The sequence below is a fragment of the Tachysurus fulvidraco genome, chromosome 1 (assembly GCF_022655615.1).
Source record: "Tachysurus fulvidraco isolate hzauxx_2018 chromosome 1, HZAU_PFXX_2.0, whole genome shotgun sequence".
NCBI lineage: Eukaryota > Metazoa > Chordata > Actinopteri > Siluriformes > Bagridae > Tachysurus > Tachysurus fulvidraco.
The window spans coordinates 6,788,142-6,807,776 of record NC_062518.1 but is presented as its reverse complement, the minus strand read 5'-3'; the positions used below and the strand labels follow the sequence as shown (position 1 = coordinate 6,807,776).

Genomic DNA, 19,635 nt, shown 5'->3' with positions numbered 1-19,635 from the left:
AGGGCACCATTTGTGACCAAGAATAAAACAATATGCTGCAGCTGTGTGCTGACAGCAACCATCAGTCAGAGTCTTGCCCCAAAGTGGTGGATTTGTTGTAATTAGACAGCAGAAGCATAGCTGGGAAAAGGGGAATAAGGAGTGTGTACTGTTTCTCTCTCTCTCTCTCTCTCTCTCTCTCTCTCTCTCTCTCTCTCTCTCTCTCTCTCTCTCTCTCTCTCTCTCTCTCATTTTATCCCTCTCTCTCTCTCTTTGTCTTTGCAGCTTGTTATTGTGCACTAGACTAGCAGCAATGCCCGCTGGGCTACACCACAAAGGTGACATCTATCACTTTAGTGTGTCTGTGTGCTATAAATACCTCTGTCAGCCATTCCTCTTCTGTGCCCTGACACACACACACACACACACACACACACACACACACACACACACACACACACACACACACACACACACACACAGTCTCTGACAGCAAGGAAGACAAGAAGCAGCTGAGCGTGAGGCTGTGTGTGTGCGTGTGTGTGCGGGGCAGGTTGATTGTGGGGGGGTATTCTGTCACTTCCACAGAGGTCTTAATTATCCCGCTAAGCTAAGGGATGGAATACAGATTGCTGGAGACCCCCCAGGTTTCATACAGCACTGCTGAAAATCCGTAAGAAAGCACACACACACACACTCAGAGAGAGAGAGAGCGAGAGAGAGAGTCATTAAAAGACATGGGTAAGGGATGACATGCTGTTTGGGACGGAGCCGCAGTGTTATATGATGAGTTTGTGTTCATCTGGAGTGTTTAAGTCAGTTTACGTCACAAGTCACACTACACTCACATTACGCTAAACAAACGATTTAGTGACCAATGAAGCATCAACATCTCCTCTTCCCTCTGTTTATTTATCAGCATTTATCTGAAATGCGCACACATGTATACTGTATATTAACTATCATATATCATTGTAGTGTTTTATTCTGGCACTGGAATGTGTAACCTGTTTGGTGTGAATCCTTCACAGACTTCAATTAACATTTTATTGGTCTCTGTTTATTTTCCCCGGTTTTAAATAGTGGTTATGGAAAGCACACACTGGACCGGAACACTTATTGCTACAAGCTGTGTGTGAGGTCTCTAGGTCGTAGCTGGGTGCCTTTGTTTTTAGGTTTAAGTCAAGGTTAATTAGACAAAGGTGAGAATGACCATAAAGCAGCTTGTTTTATGAGTTCCTGTGGATGAGCAGCACTTCTGGTTTGAGCGGACAATGGGTCGAGATCCAGACAGAACTCCAGAATTTGTGTATTGACAGTTTAGGAGGATAAATGTGGAAAGTGCAGGATGGCTGAGAGTGGGGGATCAGTGCTAGAGAAGGAAGGGGTTATTTGGATTTTTTTCTGTTCTCTATAGCACTATATACAACATCTACCTTCTTATGCTCTGCCCTCCACCTTCTCATCACTATTGTGCTCCACCCGCCATCACTATTGTGCTCCACCCACCACCTTCTCATCACTATTGTGCTCCACCCACCATCACTATTGTGCTCCACCCACCACCTGCTCATCACTATTGTGCTCCACCCACCACCTTCTCATCACTATTGTGCTCCACCCACCATCACTATTGTGCTCCACCCACCACCTTCTCATCACTATTGTGCTCCACCCACCACCTTCTCATCACTATTGTGCTCCACCCACCATCACTATTGTGCTCCACTCACCACCTGCTCATCACTATTGTGCTCCACCCACCACCTGCTCATCACTATTGTGCTCCACTCACCAACTTCTCATCACTATTGTGCTCCACCCACCATCACTATTGTGCTCCACTCACCACCTGCTCATCACTATTGTGCTCCACCCACCACCTTCTCATCACTATTGTGCTCCACTCACCACCTGCTCATCACTATTGTGCTCCACCCTCCACCTTCTCATCACTATTGTGCTCCACCCACCACCTTCTCATCACTATTGTGCTCCACCCACCACCTTCTCATCACTATTGTGCTCCACCCTCCACCTTCTCATCACTATTGTGCTCCACCCACCACCTTCTCATCACTATTGTGCTCCACTCACCACCTTCTCATCACTATTGTGCTCCACCCACCACCTTCTCATCACTATTGTGCTCCACCCACCACCTTCTCATCACTATTGTGCTCCACCCACCACCTTCTCATCACTATTGTGCTCCACCCTCCACCTTCTCATCACTATTGTGCTCCACCCACCACCTTCTCATCACTATTGTGCTCCACTCACCACCTTCTCATCACTATTGTGCTCCACCCACCACCTTCTCATCACTATTGTGCTCCACCCACTACCTTCTTGCCACTCTCTTGCTCTGCCCACTAACATATTTCCACTATCTTGCTTTACCCATGCTTCTGAGTTGGATTTGACCCAAGAACCTTTGATTTGAAGTTAAGGATTTTATCACAAACCCACCAGATTTTACACAGCGCATTTACACTTGTGTCATTAAAGCAACACGCACAAAAATAAATAAATAAATAATAATAATAACATAACAGATAGTATAAGTACTACACATTCACCTCTGTTTCCTGTGAAACCCTTCTATTAGATCTTTTGTTTACTTTCGTCAGGGTTTTATATCTTGCTATTAAAGAATTACAATGTTGTTGCTCAATTTATTGCTCTATTTTGCCTCAAGGTAGACAGTCTCAGACTTGATCTTTTTAAATTACGTTTCAGAAGACCATTTTAATTCACAGCACAGATCAGATGATGCTGTCTCGGACGATGCTCCTGATGTCCTTCCACAGAATGTGAAGTGTTTGCTTTACTGCAGGGCTACTCACGGATAATAATAATATTAACAAATACGATTGAAACATAATTTTCTTGCTCTAAGACCTGCCTAGCTATGTGTTATGATTAATATGAGTTTGTATGTAACATCTCAGAAGTATGGAGTGTTTGCTTTCTCTGTGTTTATCACCCAAACTGCATCAATCACAAGCTACAGTACCTCTGAGCCAGAGCCACTTTTTACCAATATTGTCAAATCTTGCTTCTTTGTCATTTATTTCCCTCCATCACTTCATAGCTACAGCTCTGAACACGGGTCAAACCTGCAAGGATATTCAGAGGTCGCTATTTCTGTTCCCATAATGATTTTGTTCATCACAGTTTGAGTGTGCAAATGTGCTATGGTCCCCATAGTGTAATAAACAGACACACACACACACACACACACACACACACACACACACACACACACACACACACACACACACACACACACACACACACACACACACACACACACACACACATTACAGGATAATCTCTGTAATACTTGCACAGACCTACAAAGACATGACTGCTCATCAGTCCATGTTAATTTACATATGAATGTAATATCTTTCATTCTATATTATTCTATCCTTGCCACATGCTCGATATGACATTTTCCCCATCACCATTTTAATTATGTATGAACTGTTAACTGCGTAAGGCTTAAGCAGAGAGCGATCCTGTTTCCTTCAGCCGTGCTCTGGGAGCGTACGTGCGCTTCTGACTCATAGTATAGAGATCAAGCTGCCCTCAGTGCTTATTGGAAAAGCTCAGTGAGGGGTGTGAGGTTTTAGCCAGGACACATGAACCTTCTTTCGTTAACACTTCCTGGAAGAGAGGCCATTCAGCTGCCAGCTCCCATAACAACGCTGTGGTGAGACCAGCGGATGGCTGCTCGTCGGCACTCAGGGGGCATTAGCAGGTGTGTCGTTCTCACCGTCTCTGGCATGGTGACTACTTCACAGGCGATTGGTTAACAGGGTTCGGGTTTCAGCACCTGTGCTAAACTGAAAGACAGCCGGGAAAGTGAACAGGCTGAGTGATTAATCAAGAGAGTGCTAATTTAGAATTAATTACACTTACTAGCTTTGCAAAGGAACGGTTAGACTATTTTAGGGTTGTAATTCAGGGTTAAGTTGCCAGTTATGCCGTGAGCAGCGATTTCATAGCCAGTTTGTGCACATCAGCATTCAGACCTCAGACCTAACTACAGACATGAACGATCCTCGGACAATGTTAAAGTAAAGGCACAATGTTAAAGGAAGTCGTTTTTTTATTGGCTCAATTGAGAAGCAGTAATAAAGTTTAGAGCTTCTGTTTGACACTTAGCTGTCTGTTGTATGTCACAGAGGCCATTTGGTGCACTTTGTAAATCAGAGGAGAAGGCATTTTGTTCTGAGGAGATACGTATCTCAAGAACAGAGGCTTCTGTGCTGTGGTGAATCTCACAATAAAATGATTATTATTATTAACACCTACTTAAAGAGAGCAGATGCCATAGCAGACGACTGCCTGGTCTACACGTCCATTAAATCATGGGCACATTTTCTTTATGGAAGAAGGACAATTAACACGGCCACAATTTATTGTTTTTAAAAGTCAAGATATTATATTAGAGCAGCATGAAAAGTGCAGCACACACACACACATACACACACACACACACACACACACACACACACACACACACACACACACACACACACACACACACACACACACACACACACACACACACACGATGATTTCAGCTCCCTAGTTTTGAGGTTATGAAATCTGATCATCACATTACGTTTTGTGAATAATTGAGGCTAATAAATTGGAAAATGTATTTAAAAAATATATTAAAGACTTGAACATGACCAGTTCAGTTACTTCTTTATTTACATTCCTGCTTAAATTCACACTTTCCATAGCTGGCAGTGCAAATATAATAAAAATCTAGTTATAGTGCAAAAAAATAGGATGTATTCTATCGAGTGCTATTTTCTAAGCGGGTAGCCAACAAATGTGGGTTGAACGTGATAACTTTCCTGTTTCATTAGTTGCCCCCAGTGGTGCTGGTAAGTAAACTAGAAGTTTACTAGTTTTACTAGTTCTTGTTTGGGATGTATGTTTTTTGCTTGTAAATTTGTAGTGTGGTGGAAAAATGAACAGAATGGTGTGGTGTGAATAAAACAGAATTTCTATCTGTATGCGTTTTTTAACTAGAGCTGTTAGACAGAATTCAGTTCAATTCAAATTTATTTGTGTAGCACTTAACATCATCTCAAAGCAGCTTTACAGAACATAAACATAGAACAAAAGGTTAATATAAAGAATAATTTAGAGATTAATATAATACAAAATTCAAGATTAATATTAGATATATTTTAATGTGTTTGTTTTTATCCCCAATGAGCAAGTCTGAGGTGACTCAGGCAACAGTGGCGAGGAAAAACTCCCTTGACCGGTAAAGGAAGAAACCTTGAGAGGATCCAAACTCGGCACTTGTTTGTTTATGTTCCTCGTCACATGTCTGCCCTGCCCTCGTCTGTTCCTCCCTGTTTCCACACCCGTTCCTAATTGTATCTGATTGTCTTTTGTACTAAGTGTGCCGCGTTACCGATGGCAGCGCGGAATCTACTGTTGTCTTTGTCCTGTCTCTAGTCCGTGTGTTGTTTAATGTCCTTTTGTTATTAAACCCTGGGTCCGCTTCCTTACCCCGCGTCATGACAACGTCTCAATGGAGGTCCAAAATCTTCATGGCACGGAAGACAATAGGAGCTGGTACAATTAGAAGCAGAAGTGGATCTTGTATACAAAAGTGTGGGCCAGTGTTTATCTCAGCTGGACTGATATAAGATGAACATACAGTATTTTTGTACGTTTTTATGTCTCTTACACTGCTGCTCTGTCTGGGTTTACAGGATATGTTATACAAACTGAACACACACGTTTGTTAAAGAGAAGAACGTGTCAATGAATGCTATTTTTCAAAGAGCACATGTTCGGATTCACTTACTCTGCCTTTCTTTCCTCCTCTGTAAAAAGTGCAAAAAAGGTGGTAACATCCTGAATAACAAGGTATTAGTTTCAAGTACCAAAAAAAAAAGAGCTTGAAATGCAACACATTACATAAAATCATTCAGATAAAGAGTTTCAGTTCATTTTCAAAATCAAAGGTAGTGTAACGTGATCTCAGTGACTCCAATCGTCGCTTGGTTGTTGGTGCCATATGAGCTGGTTTGAGTATTTAAGATAGTGCTGACCTCTTGGGATTCACACAAACGGACTAGAGGTTAATGGTGCAAAAAAATAATAATAAATAATTCTCAAGTCAGTGGCAGTACAGGTGGAACCTGATGATGTGAGGTCTTAGCAGGACACCCGTACTGGCATGAGCTGACAGGAAGCCTACAGTAACTCACACAATTACTCTATACAAGTGTTGTGAACAGAAATGTATTCTGTAACTCACACCCCATTGAACCCTGAGACAGATTTATGACAAAGCAGAAGACATCACTCACACTTATACACTGAGTATCTGAAACTGTGGTGGCTACAGGTTCACTGTAACAGGACAACCGAAGCTTAGATAAACATCTCCTGGTTTCATTTAGCAGGTGAGTGAGTTACTAGATGTTACAACTGATTAGAAGACCATGTGTTCATATCCTAGCACCAACTACTGTTGGGCTCTTGTGCAAGGTCCTTAACCCTCAACTGGTCAGTTTTATAAATAAAATAAATGTACATAGCTCTGAATAAGTGTGTTGGCCAAATGTTGTAAAGGTGTATTATAAACACAAATGAACACAAACCCTTCATTGAAATATACTAAACATAACATTGGAATAGAGTTGAATGTGTAGTGATACAACATGCTCTTTTTTCATTCTCCTCTACTGTATGTTCCTATGTTCCTCTGTGCTCTGCTAGTTAACAGAAGAGGCCATGAAGCAGCAAGATGCTCTTCAGCTCCTTCTCCCACAGGTGATAATTGGAATAATGTGTGTAATGAAGACACCCTCGAGCAGACCCAGCTCCATGCTTGCTTAATTAGTGTAACTGGGAGTTCACATGCTGATTAACCCACTTTTGATTCTGCTTATTCACCCATTAATGATCCAGTGATAATTAATGCAGCATTCCACTGTTTTACAGCATTGTGTGTGTGTGTGTGTGTGTGTGTGTGTGTGTGTGTGTGTGTGTGTGTGTGTGTGTGTGTGTGTGTGTGTGTGTGTGTGTGTGTGTGTGTGTGTGTGTGTGTGTAATATGATTAATGTCAACAGACGGCCTTAATACATGCAATGTCACTAGCCGTCTGTTTTCCACTGGGAAAAGAAGTGTTTGTCTGGGACTGTCCATAAAAAGAGAGACTACAGCAAGTGTGTGTTTGTGTGTGTGTGGCTGAGAATGTGAAAATCTGATCAAGCATTGAGGTTTGAGAATTCCTGCCAAGAGCTGTCAAAATAAGACAACCAAAACAAAGGAAAAAAGTCTCACTTTTAAACAGTAGAGAAGAGGAAAAGCACTTTATTTGTGTTCTGCTGTCTGCAACTCAGTGTGTGTGTGCGTGTCCGTGTGTGTGTGTATGTGTGTGTTGTGGTTGAGGTTCAGATACTGGTGGTCTGGCTCGGGGTGTGTAGAGCTGATGGTTTGGGATGGCTCCTGCAGATGGGGGACTTCCAAAAGCGTTCATGGTAAGAATCGTGCTAAACTATGTGGCCATGGCAGACCGCACCTCTTCACAGCCTTGACAAGCTTGTTTACGACATTGTCACGAAAAAGCCTGGTGTGTCCTGAAACCCTCACTGTCTTCCTTCGCTACACTGCCTGCTTGCAGACATGTCCACAGATCTGACAACATGGCAGAACGAGCTTTTTAATGGAGGATAATAACTGAACTGCTGTGTGGTGCTTTCCAGAGCACAGAACATTGCCTGGGCATGACTTGTCTGTGGCTGTAAATAGGGCACAATAGTCACAAGCATGAGGTTAAAAGCCTTGGGTGATGTGTAAAATATTTATGACTAAGATAGGCAGATTCTTTCCTTTTTTTTTTTTTTGGTCAGGTTGGTGTCAGTTGTAGCTGTCTGTTATATTCATTTTAACTCACTTTATAAATATTGAAGTGCAAGTTGTAGGACTTTGTCTCTAAATGCCATCATTTTAGTTGTGGCATAACATATATAACATGTAACGTAACGCCACGCTGTCAAGTCTGTGACGTTTATGTGAATTTCCAATTGGTCCAAGAATGACCATAATTATGTATAGGGAAAAAATCCATAACAATGTCAGATTAAAATGGAGAAATAAGCAGTAAAGTTCTTGGAAAACATTAGCTACAGAAGAACATATATGAAGATTTTAATGTGTAAAATATTCTAATATGACCACTGGACATCACACTTTTATGGTGAAGCCACCGCATCTATTCAAAGCTTTCAGCCTACTGATGTTTGTATATTGTCATTGGACAGCTGAATACAAAAAGTGCTCTCTAACTTATAGAGGTACTCATCAAAAACAACTGGTTACTGATTTCTTTTCTAATTAACAGACAGACAGAAATCCCAAGATTCATACCCAGAACCCAGACAGCCCAGAAAGTCACTTAATAACTTTTAGCTTTGGATAATTGCTCAAATGATTTGTATTCATTCTGAAGCTCCACGTGTTGATTGCAAAAAATGCTTCAGCGCACCTTTAACCCAGAAGACACACGTGTGCTCGGGTTAGATTTACAGAGCTTGGGAGTGAAGCAGGCCGTGCAGTCATGGAACACTGGTAGACCAAGCACTCTCAGTTCCTGCACATCTGGAGATGGCACCGGAGCATGCGTTGCTCAAGGATTTAGGGTTCACACTTAAATAAGCAAACTGTCAAACACTTACACTATGTCACTGCTAATATTGCACACATCTGGATGAGTCTTGTTGGTTTTTTTTTTGTAAACGTTTACTTATAATAGTGCACCTCTCAGGATTTCACGGTGTTTATTTATCCTGGTGTTAAACAAGTGATAATTCACTATCGGGAGCATATGAGTGTGAGTGGTTTACCAAAATGGTTTACTGATGTATATCAGGGGTAAAATAGTGTGTCTAAGTGTGTGTGTGGGCTTGAGGGTTAATGTTGGTTCACTGAAAAAAAAAAAAAAAAGAAGGCAACAGAGAATAAGACAAACAGTTTTGCAGGGTGTTTTACTAAGCCACAACTCCTCTGGGGCTCTCGATGTATAGGACCCCATTTAAACAGAGGAAATGAAGCAAAAGTGTGTGTGTGTGTGTGTGTGTGTGTGTGTGTGTGTGTGTGTGTGTGTGTGTGTGTGTGTGTGTGTGTGTGTGTGTGTGTGTGTGTGTGTGTGTGAAGAGATTATAATGCCATGCCATTGTAACATTCCTTTACATGCTCTAACAGTAGACCAGACTCTCTGTTATCTGTAATCCTAGTAACGTCTCTCATTCCTCTGAGCTCCTTCCATTCAGCAGATGTCTTTTCTCAGTCAGCAGATCATGTAGTTCATCAGGTAGTTTATCACTCCATTAAAATAAGTAGAGCAGAGTAATGAAGCAATCGTTTTCTCACAGCCAGGATTTTTAAGAAATTGCTTCACAAGGAATAACACTAATTTCCACTGATATACTTGCACGTCATCTTGTTAAATGCCAATGGAAAACCTGCACTTTTCATTTCCCAAATGACTCGGAGAAGGTCATTATATCCAGAACTGTCAGAGCAGGCATAAAAAAAAAACCGCATGAATTATTTCAGAGCCTTTTAATCTCTCATTCCTCTTTCTTGCATATCTGACAGATTGCCCTTTCCAAATCAATTTGCAGAGGCACAAAGGAAGAAAACATGGCATGGTGGCATTAAGAGCTGCTGCTGATGATGATAATGATGTCATGCTACAGTCACTAATCCAAGCTTCTGCTAGGGATGATGTAAATCGTGTGAATCTAGATTTGTTTTTGTTTACTGGTAATTGGAGGCATATATATCTGCCTAGGGATTTTTAGTAAGCATAAGCTTGTGGCTGAATGAGCAAATCCCCACATCTACACTCCAGAATCTTGTGGAAAGCTTTACCAGAAGAGTGGAGCTACTTAGAGTCTGGTTTCTCTCAAGGTTTTTTTTATCTTCTTAGGGATTTTTTTTTTTGCCACTGTTGCCTGTGCTTGCTCATAAGGGATACATATAAATAAATTGAGACTTTGTCATTTATATTCAAAATATATGTATGTACACAATGTCTGTTGTGTCCATACGATTGAATTGACCTGGACTATAAGAGCAAAGGGAGACCAAATTTGGAATTTTTTTTTTTTTTCTTACCAATTTTCTACATAATTGTCTAGAAATTTGGCCTGGATTCACCACTGCATGTGTATTTTCTATCCTAAATCCTTCACTGTAAATAAACTACATAATAAGCTCCATTTTGTTCCCCCAGAGCCAATATATACCAATTTGGGATATTATTACATGTAGTTTTGCTGGTCAGATGAGTAGCAAGGATTTCTTCCAGGCTAAATACCAGCTGGTGTCCAACACTGCCTAGCTTTCCAGCATAATCACCATATTTAGCATGGTAACCATCACTGTGGTGAAAGCTAGCCAGAGGGAGAAATGAATAGAGGAAAAGAGACATGGATTATCACTCACATGTTACTGTAATGCACTGACTACATACTGTATTACACAAATAAGTTCATTCTAGCTAGCGGCTTCTCTGTAATAAAATAGTCATGGGCAAAAAAACATTTTTACATTCGCTCTAAGTTTGTGAGATGCTACTGATTGAGGTCTGTGGTGATTAGTGCTGAGTGTGATAATAGCCTGGTGCTATTTGAAGACTATAGTTAGCAGCTCCTGAAGGCTAAAGTGAGTTAGTGCTAGCTGTGCGCTGTGGCAAGTGAGCGCTAGCTGAGTTGGGTAATGAGCTAGCGGTGCGTGGCGCCCTGCCGATCTACCTGCAGCGGAACAGATTGGCCGTGCCGCAGCGAGTTATGATTGCTGAGGAGACGAAGTGTCACAAGACAGATGGGCCGACAGTGAGCGTGTTGGCTCACGGTCATCCGCTACCATTTACACTCTGGATATACACGCTAAACACACATACAAACGCTACCAGTGCCCCCTGGCTGAAAAGTGTATGAATTGGCAAGGATGTGGCGGGATTGCAATATTATTAAAAGTATTAAAAGCAGAATCAAGTGCAAACCAAGAAAGAAGTTACAACAATAATAATATCTCAAAAAGAGATATCCCAATCCATTAGAAAAATCTCTACTGGTTTCCATTATGTCAAAGGAATTCTAGCTTAAAAAAATTCCATTTTTCTCACTTATCATAAATGTGTGTGATGCTCCGTGATGTCCTTTTCAGGCTGTGTTCCAGAATTGCCCCTGGTGTCCCTGGAATAAGATCCAGCTCAACCCTGACCAGGATAAAGCACTCACAAAACAATTTAATACCGAAACAGACCATTAAACTCATCAAGTCTTATCTATTAAACCATCATGAATCACAAACAGAGAGCAGTGACCTCAACTTACCATAAAATACCATCATCATGGTGTAGCACTAGCCAGTTAACTCTAATTAACACCCTGCTCAGTGTGCTTTTAGCAAGCGAGTTGTTTATCTTCAGCGTCTCTACTCCAGCGCATTGTCATGTTACCTAGATGATTTATTTGCAAACTAATTCTCATATTAATGGTGTTTATATTTGTAAACATTTAAAGACTTTCTGGCAGTGAGTATGGGAATCAGGGTTGCCAGGTCTGTGTTAAAAAGGGCAGAGCGAAAACAAGCCTAATATTAGAACAAAATGTATTGCACTGAATACCGACACGTATTTAAAAGAGAAAATTGTATTTTTTAAGGATTAAAAATGTTAAGAATTCTTTCACCAAGCAAAAACTTTATATGTTGTTTTGTTACAGATATTGTCAATAGCGATTAAAAAGGAGTAGTCCACCCCAATAGGTACCCCAAAATGATTTTTAAAGGAGTGTTGTGCGATTTTATAGTATTGTGAGCTTGTTATGGCTTTATGGTGAATTTCAGTCAAATTTGGTTATAAATATATATACATTTCTATGTTTTTTTTTTATTAGAGACGGCACCATCCAGTACTCCGTATCGATATCAGTGATACCAGCAAGAAATGGTAGACAGCAGATGATGGATCTTGGAACAAATATCAATGAGTAAAAATCGGATTTAGACAATACATTTATTGTTAAACTGGAAATGTTTACACATGAAAAGACTTTTTTTATGTGGTTTGGATTTATTTAATTTTTCCATGTTTTTTTCTAATATATATGTAAGTGACTATTGTGTGAACTAGTTTAAATTCATTTCAAAGCTTAGTGGTTTTTAAGGAAAACAACAATATAAAAAGTGATATTGTGCAATGTTTATTTACTCGATGTTTACTCATTTCTTTTGGATTCAACAATCCAAGGTCTGATCTGAGTTTGTGCTCCACCACAACGTTGATCAGGATTAAATATTTCACACCCAGTTCAACCCAGGAAGTGCTGGGAACGGGGGAAAACACCAAATTGTGCAAGAGTCATGTGACTGATGGAAACCACACGTACCTATCCACACTAATGAGAAGGAACAGTTTTAAGTCAAGGAATGTAGTTTTGCTGATGTCTAGGTGGGGTCAATTAAAAGGATAAATGTAGTAGATAATAAGTGCATGTTTATGGAGATTGTAATCAGACCGATAATAAGACAAGCATTTCCTGTCTCTCATTTCAAGTATTGTGTCAGAATGAAGTGAACCTTACACCACCTGTTAGACATGTCATTCACACACACAGCATACAATAGTCTATGTGTGTGTGTTTTGAAAATCTAACCCTTCCTGAATGACACCTGAGTGGATACACACCTGTGGCAGTCTCTGTGTGAAAGTGAAGTGATAGGGACTGAAGGCTGCTTTATTTAATGCTTGTTGTTTTACCCTATTTGGCCATTTTTCTGCAACAAAGAGAATTTGTGCCTTTCTCTCTACTCAAGTGAGCAGCTCAACTAAACTCTTAAGTGCACAAGCACCTGCACACACACTCACGTACACACCTAAACCACCTCTTGCTGCTGAAACACATCTGGGTTAAGGGAGGGAATGAAAAGCACGAGGTGAAAGGCGGGTTCACAGATTCATGCTAGTTTGCCAGCCATGCAGTCAATGTCTCTGCTTGTTCCGCTTGTGGCCTGACACCTAAGAGTGAGAATCGACCTAATTACACACCAAGGCCTGTGTTATTTCTTAACAAATTCTGTACAGCTGATAAGACTAGGGTGTGGCCTTAACTCAGGTAAAAAAAAGAAATCCAGAAGTCATAACACAAAATTCATTTATTATTATTATTATTTTTTTTAATAAAAATCTAGTTTGTAGCAACGTGACCTCAAGGGTGTATCTGAAAGACGACGTAGGACTAGTTCCTTTTTTTAGAACTTATTTTCTCTGAGGAATCTGAGGATATAGCTAGAAAAGCAGCTAAAAATTTATACTTTATTACTGTAGTACAATGCTGACTCGAACAGTTAAGGTTCTGGGTCGTTGATTGAAGGTTAAGGGTCCAAGCTGCCACTGGCTGTTGGGCCCATGAGGGAGACCCTTAACCCTCTTTGCTCCAGGGGAGCTGTGACACGGTTGATCCTGAGCTCTGATCTCAGCTTCCTAACGAGCCAAAATATCCAAAGAAAAGAATTTCACTGCTGTAATGCATATGTGACAAAAAAAAAAGGCTTATTCTACTATACACAAATACCATTTTAAGGGATTTGCACTATAACTCAGTATAATTCAGTATTAGATTTATTCAGTTGCATTTTCTTTTTCTTTCTTTCTTTCTTTCTTTCTTTCTTTCTTTCTTTCTTTCTTTCTTTCTTTCTTTCTTTCTTTAATGTACACGTATGTATTACTTTATTAAAAGTTATTAAGATTAGTTGCTTTCAAAGTGGGGTTCAGGACCTCAGGGTACAAACCCCTTATGTTTTATGGGGCTAATTACTGCAGAGCTGTTTCAGGGACTTTGGATAAAATAGGAAAATTGTTTACCTTGGTCAGGACTTTGGATTTGATTAATAAAGTGTATGATTATAAAACTTATGATTGTGTGATATTTAAACCAAAATACTACATAATTTGTATTTTAAGTAGTGCCTTTTTTATAGTTCCAGGTTCTGAGTAAGTAAAAACAGGATAAACATATCCTGCATATTGAGCATACTGAGGTTGCCTTGCAGTAGAATAAGTGATATTGTATAGCAAAAGAAAAACAATCCAGATCCAAAGTCATCTTCCTGTCAACAGTTGTGTCCGGATGTGAACCTGTGCCCTAAGTAGATGTGCTCTTCTGCTGTTGTCACTCATCTGCCTCAAGGTTAGGTGTATTGTGTTGTTGTTATTTGCTTTTCAGTTCATCACGTCTATAAGGAGTGCTTATTTCAGTTCATGTAGCCTTTTTGTCAGCTAAAAACCAATCTGGCTTTTTATCTTTTATTTCTTTTATGATCAAGTGTGTTGAAATTGATTCTTGCGTCATTCTCTGTAAACAATGAATTTGAGTAATGTGTCAAAATAAGCGTATTGTATGTACCATATGAATAAGACATCAGTACACATACTTTCACACGCCCAACTAAGAGCTGTATGTACACTATAAACACATGACACTATACTTAGTGGTTTGTGGTAGAGTGCTAATCATGAACAGACCTGTATGTATTTGTAGTCAACTTGCCTGCAGGTGTTTGCCTCCATGGTGTGTGTGTGTGTGTGTGTGTGTGTGTGTGTGTGTGTGTGTGTGTGTGTGTGTGTGTGTGTGTGTGTGTGTGTGTGTGTGTGTGTGATAATAGCTTTACTAGCAAAATCAGTTCCTGGCACTGAAACCTTACACACACACATACACACACACACACACACACACACACACACACACACACACACACACACACACACACACACACACACACACACACACACACACACACACACACACACACACAGATATGTTAACAGGTGGTACAGTCACAGTGTTGACTTTGTTTCACATTAACCTGTTGATTAGCAGGACATGCTAAGCCTACCCTGCTAACGCTAACCAGACACACATCATTGAGCACTACACAAATGATCCATTAGAAACCTCATAAGCTATCTTCATAGGCTGGGTACAAGACTGATTTATTATATAGGCTTATTTAAATGCCTTGTTAAATCTGTAACAATATGTTCCTGCCACTAAAGCATTTAAATTGAATTTACTAAGATGTGACTGCTTAACATTCATCCCTGCTCAGTTTTGTGCTACAACACAATAATGTCGGTAACGCACACGTCATGGAGGTTCGTCGGTTTAATGTTCTGCTCGCGGCTTTTGTGAGCGAAGCAGCATTTTTGCACTTATAAATAGCCATTGTATTGCCTGCTATAAAATGTAATGCTTGGAATTCTAACAGCATTTCCTGATGACCTTCATCAAAGGATTTATGGAGTGTAGTGACTGAGTTTCCAGGGGTTGAAGATCACCCTGTCATTGTTCTAAATATCTCTTTTATTAATAGTGTTTATGGGTTCACTTTTGCTCTGAGGTAATTGGGTGTAGCCATAGTGACCGGTCTAAAACGGGCTGATCGTGTTTTAACAACAGTGACACTGTCTGAGCACACGGCCTTCTCCTTCCTCACTGTCTCTGCCTTACTCATTTTTATTTCCAAGGACTAGTTGCCTTGTTGCCATCTCTCTGACTTTGAGTGGTCCATCCTGTGCATGGTTATTGATCGTGCTCTACTGTGAGAGTCGGTGTGTGTGTGTGTGTGTGTGTGTGTGTGTGTGTGTGTGTGTGTGTGTGTGTGTGCATCTCAACAGAAGCTCACAGTCCCTGGCAGCCCTTCCACAGAATAGGTAATGCCAAGACAGCCTGAGCTCAAAGTGCAAGAGCAGATTTGCAATTCAAACACAGCCAAGGTGTCTGGGGTGTGAACTTGGAAGTACTTACTCCACATGATTACTATGAAGGACTGTGAAAGCCTGTGGTCATGGGCACTGGAAATTTCAGCAATAACATCATGTCCTGACTAAACAAGACCTTTATTATTATTATTATTTATTTTGGCAAATATATTTCAACTTTATAATGATCAGAAAATAAGAACATTCACATACTGGCAAATTCACAACAGTTCAGAAGTCTTTAGATTTGTGGGATCTGAATTTGGTAAAACAGAGCGCAAGTATCACCACAGAACGATCTACACAACCATTTTAACCTTTAACCTTAATTCTATTGGTCACATACACAGTGTGACATGCAGTGAAATGCTATTTATAACTGTCCCTTTTATACAAAAAAAAAATAAAAAAAATCTAATCAAATACAAGAGTCAATCATGGAGATTTAAAAAACAAGAATAAAATACAATGAAATGAATGAAAAGAGAATAAGAGAATAATATTATTTTACTCTAACAATATAACATTTCTAGCTGTATTTAATGTTTAGAGCAACATCCAGAAAGCAGGTTCCCTCACCAGCCTCTGGGTTGTTCAGCTTTTGTGTTTTCAGGGTTAACATGTTACTGTTACTGGATGATAAACATTGCTGGAATATTTGTAGGATTTGTTTAGTATTGTCATTTTAACCAGCAAATAATTATATTGGATTCGATCTAGGTTCGAGTTCACAGCAAGGTTATGTATCTGAATATTTTTAGCTTCCTTCCTGTTTGTCATATAGAGAAGTTACATGTTCACGCTCGGATATGTTTGCCATCAGAGCATTCATGTATCCGTCCACCGGTCTGTGAGTGTCTTTAGTGTGATATCTCACGACTGAGTGAGTGATTATTTGGAATTTTCATTGTAACCAACAGAGAAACTGATTACATTTTTACTCGGTAGGTTCCTTTATGTTTGTATTTATGGTATACTAATTAATAAGAAGGACTAGACTTTTTAGTGGTGGAGTTGTCCACAGTGTCCACAGTTTGCATTACTACATTCTCAAAATAAGAAGAAAAAAAAGGTTTGGCATGTTATAGAGAAACAGAAAGTGCTGACACTTACAGTGGTGTTACAACTCACTGACACTGAAGACTCCTTCCATAAATGTTGAATAAAGTTTTCTTACAGAAATGTCACCGTATTGACAATTCTAAACCTTTTTGTATTATGTATGTAGTATATGTTAAGCATATATCTGACAAATGAACAGCTCAGCAGAAGTGGAACTTTTTCTGTACTCTGTGTGTGTGTGTGTGTGTGTGTGTGTGTGTGTGTGTGTGTGTGTGTGTGTGTGTGTGTGTGTGTGTGTGTGTGTGTGTGTGCATGCGTGCGTGTGTGTGTGTGTGTGTGCTAGCTCTGCAGTTCTGCTGGTGTCCAGCTCTCCCAGGCTTTATGAGGCTCAGATCTGCAGGAAGGGGTGAAGGGCTGAAGCGAGATGGGGGACATCACTCATCTTAATGTGCTGTCACTTCTGTTTTTAGGACCAAAATTCTTTTTTTTTTTTTTTTTTTGCTCCAGCTCCAATTTAACTGACCTATTAAATGTAATAAGAAGCTGTGAAAAAGCCAAAGAAAGAAAGAAAGAAAGAAAAAGAGTAGACTTTAATCCATCTTTATCTTTTCTTTGTCTGTTTTTTTCACTTTCTATCTTTTGTTGAAACGCGGCGTACTGTGGTGTGTGACAAAGACGGATTAAATCCTAAGACTTGCGTCAGTATTTCAGAGAACTCTTTTTCTGTTTTGATGAATGTATTAACGTCTTGTATTTTAGCTCCTCGATCTAAACTAAATATTAATAAGTGGCACTGCTGTATTATGCCACCTTTATTTTTTTGGTCTTTTAATAATCCGTCCGTATTTATTTAGCTTTTATGCTTTTTTTTTCATCCAGAGGATGTTTCAGGAACGCTGGATGCAGGAATACAAGCCAAACCAGGCACTTTCTGTTTTTTGCTATAGTTTCTCTCCTGATTTTTTCTTAAATTTTACTCTCTTGGATTTTCTCTGTATTCATGCATTTAGTATTTACGTATTTATGCATCGATTGGACATATTTTATATTATGTGATATGTGAATATGTGAATATTTCACCAAGTAACTGCAGAGAACAAAATAACTGCACCAAGGTGGTCACAGTTAGCTCTTATTATTGGCACCCTTGGTTTTAAAAATGGGTTTAAAAAGGTTCTAAAATAATGCCTTTGCGGTTCATATTGTAGCGAAAATACTAAATAAATCTTACCTTTAGCTGAAGTAAAGAAGAAAACCCTATCAAAAAATAGATTTTTTTTTCATGTGCCACAATTACTGGCTTCACTGTATGCAAACTTCTTTTGTTAACATAATCTATTTATAGCGTAGTCCCTATTTTCTCCCCAATTTAGTCAACCGTCACTTCTCGCTAACCTGCCAGCTCTCTCCATCATACAACAAGGTACCAAATGGAGAGTGTGAAGGCTAACAGGTGCTTCCTCTGAGACACAGGAAGAAAGCCAACCACAAGTATTCAAACTGCTACTCAAGATGTGTTGAGCTCTCGAGCTTCCGGACGCACTATGTGTTAATTGTCACTGTGATTGATGAGTGAGAGAGAGAGCGAGAGAGAGAGAGAGAGAGAGAGAGAGAGAGAGAGAGAGAGAGAGAGAGAGAGAGAGAGAGAGAGAATTCTGTCTCTCCCAGCAAAGGTGATTATACTTCCTTGCCTCTTAGTGGATCCAGAGTCGATCCCAGTAACAAACACGTTAAATCAGATTCTTCAGAATCTACATTTGTATGCATTATTAAATATTTTTTTCCTGAGGTGTTCAAATTTTAATCCATTATTCAGTAATAGAGAATGTTGAGAATGTTGCAATAGAGAGGAATTTAATTCTGGACTTGCTCATTGGTCCTGGCAGTTTAAGGGGTTAAAAACACATTAATTGTGCTTGATCCATTTTAATGCATTGACACAGTTAAAGGGGAGGAATTTCTAAGGAGCTCTAGCAGGTAAATCCCAGCTTTACTCTTAGTCTGGTGTAATTGGGGCTATTACAGATCGTAACCTGACATTTCTGTGTGAATTTCTGTAATGAAGTAGCTGGGAGACTGTTTATATTCATGTACAGTATGTGTGTGTGTGTGTGTGTGTGTGTGTGTGTGTGTGTGTGTGTGTGTGTGTGTGTGTGTGTGTGTGTGTGTGTGTGTGTGTGTGTGTGTGTGTGTGTGTGTGAAAGCTCGACTACACTGTAAATCAGTGTGATGGTGTGAGTGTGAGCTCAGAGATGCACACTGATAGTCTTCAGGCTTAGTGAATGACGACTTTACAACACACCTGCCACACAACCAGCTTACACTACAAATTCACATGTTTGTGTGTGCATAATGTTCCTCAATGTCTTGATTTCACTGATGTTTTGGCAGGTTTAGAATTCTGCTCCATGTTTGATCGCTTGTTTTTCAGATTTAAAAGACAAAAAAAAGGCATGAAAGATTGTCATCTGGATTGCGCTGTGCTGCCACCCAGAAAAAGCGTTGTCTGTGCAAGAAGAAAGATAATTGTTTTGTCTTTTGTTGTCCTCTTTCTGTTTTTCTCTCTCTGTTTCTTAAGTTCAGACTTTTGAATTCTTGCAATGAATCCATTCTGTTCTTACTGAGATCTCTCTGTTGTCTGAAGGGAATATCAATGCTGGTAGCTTTATCTTGGCAGTGTTGACACATGCACTTGAAAGAGGAAAAAGACACACGAACAGGAATGTGTGTGCTTATTCAGGGGGCTGAAAGAGGACCTGCATTGTCCT

The 19,635-nt window shown here is 39.9% G+C and overlaps 1 long non-coding RNA gene across 1 annotated transcript; it reads left to right on the top strand.

Moving 5' to 3' along the window:
- Nucleotides 1-16,087: 16,087 nt before the first annotated feature.
- On the top strand, nt 16,088-18,835 carry LOC125145670. Its single transcript, XR_007144085.1, has 2 exons — nt 16,088-16,749; nt 17,211-18,835. It is a non-coding gene; the product is annotated as an uncharacterized LOC125145670 (long non-coding RNA).
- Nucleotides 18,836-19,635: the final 800 nt, after the last annotated feature.